The sequence below is a fragment of the Silene latifolia genome, chromosome Y (genome assembly GCF_048544455.1).
Source record: "Silene latifolia isolate original U9 population chromosome Y, ASM4854445v1, whole genome shotgun sequence".
In the NCBI taxonomy this organism is placed as follows: domain Eukaryota; kingdom Viridiplantae; phylum Streptophyta; class Magnoliopsida; order Caryophyllales; family Caryophyllaceae; genus Silene; species Silene latifolia.
Genome location: NC_133538.1, coordinates 380,751,331 through 380,755,992, shown reverse-complemented (window position 1 = coordinate 380,755,992; position 4,662 = coordinate 380,751,331). Strand labels below are relative to the sequence as shown.

Here is a 4,662-nt window from a genome sequence, read left to right as displayed (position 1 = left end):
ATGATAGAATCTATGTTCCGAGTGCAGCCGATTTGAGAAAGAGAATTCTTGATGAAGCACACCTCTCTCCTTACTCCATTCATCCGGGAGGTACCAAAATGTACAAAGATTTGAGATTGCAATTCTGGTGGCCTAGGATGAAGATTAAAGTTATGGAGTATGTCAGTAAATGCCTCACCTGTCAGAAAGTAAAGATAGAGCATCAAAAGCCCGGGGGTTTACTTCAACCCTTGGATGTTCCTCTTTGGAAATGGGAGTCTATATCCATGGATTTTGTGATGGCTTTACCCAGGACTTCCACTAGGAAGAATGCTGTTTGGGTGGTGGTGGACCGATTGACTAAGTGTGCTCAGTTTATTCCCATCAAAGAGACCTGGAGATTAGAAGTTCTAGCTCGTACCTATGTGGATGAGATAGTGCGCTATCATGGGGTTCCTAAAGATATAGTTTCAGATCGAGACCCTCTATTTTGTTCTCGTTTCTGGACTGCATTACAGGAGGCCTTGGGTAGTAAACTATTAATGAGCACTGCTTTTCACGCCGCCACTGATGGTCAAACTGAGAGAACAATTCAAACTTTAGAGGATCTTCTTCGTGCCTGTGCCTTAGATTTCCAAACTTCTTGGGAGAAATGTTTACCTCTGGTTGAATTCTCTTACAACAACAGCTATCAAGCCTCCATTAAAATGGCACCATATGAAGCTCTGTATGGTAGAAAATGCCGTACTCCAGTCTGTTGGGATCAAACCCAAAATGTTCCAATGTTAGGACCTGATTTGGTGACCGAGTCCATTGAACAAGTTAAGATCATTCGGGAGCGGATGAAGGCCGCTCAGGACCGTCAAAAATCATATGCTGATGTCCGTCGTCGACCACTTTCTTTTGAGGTTGATGATCAAGTATTCCTTAAAGTGTCACCTATGAAAGGGGTGAAACGGTTTGGCGTTAAAGGGAAGCTGAGCCCTAAATATATTGGACCTTTTCAGGTGATTGAAAAGATTGGTCCTGCTGCTTACCGTTTAGAATTGCCCCCAAATCTGAGCAAGGTTCACAATGTCTTCCATGTTTCTCAATTGAGGAAGTACATTAGTGACCCTAGCCATATAATCCAAGAAGAGATTCTTGAATTGGAGCCTAACTTGGTGGTTGAAGAAAGGCCAATTCGGATTCTTGAAAAAGCCAACAAGCAACTTAGGAGCAAAGTTGTACCTCTAGTCCGTATTCTTTGGCGTTGTGGAAATGTCGAAGAAGAGACTTGGGAGACTGAAGCTTCTATGTTAGCTAAATATCCTGAATTATTCTCGTAAGGTATTCCTTTTCTTACTCTTTTTCCGAGTTACTAAGCCGTGTTTAATCATAATTAGTAAAGATATTATTCTTATTATAGAATTTTTAAACTAAAAGTTTGAAAATGCTTTTATGATTTTCAATGGTTTTAACATTAGTGAATGTTAAATCTTGTTATTGGAGACGTCCCAATAATGGGTTTTCTCATTTATTGGTGTAGAAATATTTTTATATCTTGATATGAATATGGATGTTCTTGTCTGATCAACAAGAGTATCACCGTTTCATGGAAAAGATACCTATATTTTCTTATAACTATAATTTCTCCTTCTAAGTTTCGAGGGCGAAAATTTTTAAAAAGAGGGGTGATTGTAACGCCCCGTAATTTCGGACCGTTAATATATTTCGAAAATAATTTATTAATCAAATAAAATTTGATATTTAAGTATTTAAAGTAAAAATAATTCAAAGAAATATAATTTTATTATATTTTGAAGAAAAGTATTTATTTTGATAGTTTCGAGATGTTTAAAAATAGTTTAAACCGTGTAAAACTTTTTATTTCGAAATAAGGGCGTATCGGGGGGAAAATGACAATTCTTTTGAACATTGGGTAAACGAATTTGGAAATGGGTCGTATGAGTATTCAATTTTCTTGTAATCTCGTGTTTAAAAACTTTGGTCTTGTCGGAATTTACATTTGACCTACGGTTCTAATTATTATCGAAACGAGCCGGAACCGACTCGTAAAATCCCGACTCAAACCCGCTCTCTTCCTTTCCTTTCTCCCTTTCCCGCGGACACCCCTCCCCCTTCCTTTCTTTTTCTGTTTTTTTTTTGTTCTTTTGTTCATCTTCCTCTACCTTCTCTAATATTCCATCATCAAACACCATTTTTATACATTTCAAGCTTAAAATCATCACATCTTTCTCGTTTCTTATCTGATTTTCACGAAATTTACATTTCCGGAATCCCCTCGTCGAGATCTACAACCTAGTATGTTTTAATTTCAGTTTTCTTGAAGTTGTTTTAAGACGAATTTTGGCACAAATTCGGTATTTATACTTATTGTTGTGTTTTTATTGTTTGTTTAGGTGAAGAATTGGAAGACGAGTTTGGGGACTCGTATATTGTCGAGGATAGCGGCTAGTGCTTGTTAGGGTTTGGGTTTTAAGGTGCTAATTGCTCATTTTCTAGCTTAAGGTAATATATTTCGAGTTACTCGACGAAAAATCGTCACAATCTTTGTTGTTTTTGTATGTTTTGTGATTTTTGTTTGTGTAGTAATTTTCACCTGATGAAATTTGATGCATGCATGCTTAATTTATGTCTCTTGTTAATTTAAGTTAACATAGTTGTATTGGGAACGATTCATTAGTGTTCAGACGATGTTATAATGAACAAAAATGGAAAAAAAAGAGGAGTAAGGGTGGCGGCAGCAGGCTGGCAGGCCCATGGCAGGCCCACGGCTGGCCCGGGTCGGCCCGTTGCTTGTTTCGCGGTTTTCCATGCATTGTTCGTCATTTTAGGTTCATTAATGATATAATTAGAATAAGTAATGTATGGGTAAACTTTTGAATTAAATCAAGTTAGTAGTAAAAATTATGTGAAAGGTAAAAATTATATTTATTTTGGTAGTTGCACATGTTAGTATAGGTTAGAAAATGAAATTGTAAAGATTAGGCTCAGAATGAATTATATAGCGATAATTGTAATGTTTTGTTGATTGTGCCGAAAACTGAGCCTTAGTCCCTTTGATTGATGCGATGTCAGTTAATTGAGTGATTGGTCCGCAATTTAACCGCACTGTCGCCGCAGGTGGGGTTCGGGTAAAAATTCGGTTGAATGAATTAGATAATCGGCCTTTTTCTTGTTTTAGGCCATTTATTATATCTCTATTTCACATGTGTAGTTAGTTGAATTTAAGTAGCTTCTTATATTGTAGAAACGGCCCTAGATTCCCTGAAGCCTTTAACATGGTTAATATTGTTAGAATTGGAAATTAGTATTGAATACTTATTGAGGATATTGTTGGATTGTTTGCTGAATAGACATTTATATAGCCTTTCACATGATAGAATGTTAGCATTTATGTTGGTAAGTTGGACTCTTTGCCCTCTTATGGTTAAGTGGGTGTCTTACTTGTCTTGTGTGGTGTGGGCTAAAGTATTCAAGCTGGGACTAGCTGGGACTAGGTCCTAGGTGAGTATTTCGGCCTTCATCATAGACAGGTCTTTATAGTCTTTGACGAGTATATGTTCACTGCTTGATAGCCTTTGTGTTCCTGACTAGTGGATTTATATCCAAGTCGGGGCATGACCTCGTTACTTATTTTGAGAGTAAGTGGTCAGCTTAAGTACTAGCCAACCCTTTGGTGGACTCCTTAGGGTACTCACTTTGTTTTAGAAAAAATGTGGGTCTTGGGTGCGGTGGTGTGTATCCGCATGTCTAGGTCTCCTTGTGATTTTAGGCTAGGGTTGTGTTGTGTCTTGGCCATGTTTTATTAATATTAACCGCTGAGCCAAGATACCGGTTCGATTACCTTCCCTACCTCGTGGTATAGACTCGAGTTACAGAGTGACTATTGACCGTGCTAAGAACTTATGCCTGTCTTTGATATATTGCCTTTTCTTGTATGGTGACTTTATGAATTGTAATAGGTGAGATGTAAGCCGGTTACAATTGATAAAGTTTGGATTACAATTTGTTATATGTTTCACATGATAGTTTAATTTGGTCAATTTAGTATTCATATGTTATAATACTTGGAAATTAGATTAATTATCTTCTTGTTTACATGTTTTACTACATGTTACATTAATTTTGACGATTCGTGGCTGGGAGGACTCGAAGTTACTCCCCACTGAATTGTGGCTTTCGTGTTTGTATAAAATGCGATTGACAGGTTGTTGATGCTTTGTTGGGGTCACAGACGAGCTAGTGAGCATAAGGAACCTTGGACCTAGTTTTGGCTATTCTTATAGTAATCCTTTTAACTTTTGGTTTTGTATATAATTTGAAGGGACATATGTCTCCCTTTTCTATTTTGGGTTTGTATCATTACATTTTCTTATCGTTAGCTATGGCATGTAAATTAGTTCATTAGCATTGCAGGTTTTGGCACCCGCCTCTTGGGAATGTTGGAAATGTTGTGATTGGTTTAGAAAATTTTTTGAAATTACAGGTTTTTACATAGTTGGACCAATTACAAACATATCCTACCAGTTTTTCCGCAGATTTTAGGTGTTAATTTATCGCGTTATTTAAGGGTGTCACAGAAATTATGGGATGTCTGGACACAGTTCGAATTCGCTTTAGACCTACGTCAATCAAGGCAAAAAGCGGTGCTTGACATAGGTACTAAACATAAGGAAT

The 4,662-nt window shown here is 37.2% G+C and overlaps 1 long non-coding RNA gene across 1 annotated transcript; it reads left to right on the top strand.

The window, feature by feature from the left end:
* Nucleotides 1–2,401: 2,401 nt before the first annotated feature.
* LOC141634182 (uncharacterized) lies at nt 2,402–4,425 on the top strand. The gene is made up of 2 exons (XR_012538942.1): nt 2,402–2,490; nt 4,193–4,425. It is a non-coding gene; the product is annotated as an uncharacterized LOC141634182 (long non-coding RNA).
* The last annotated feature ends 237 nt before the right edge of the window (nt 4,426–4,662 follow it).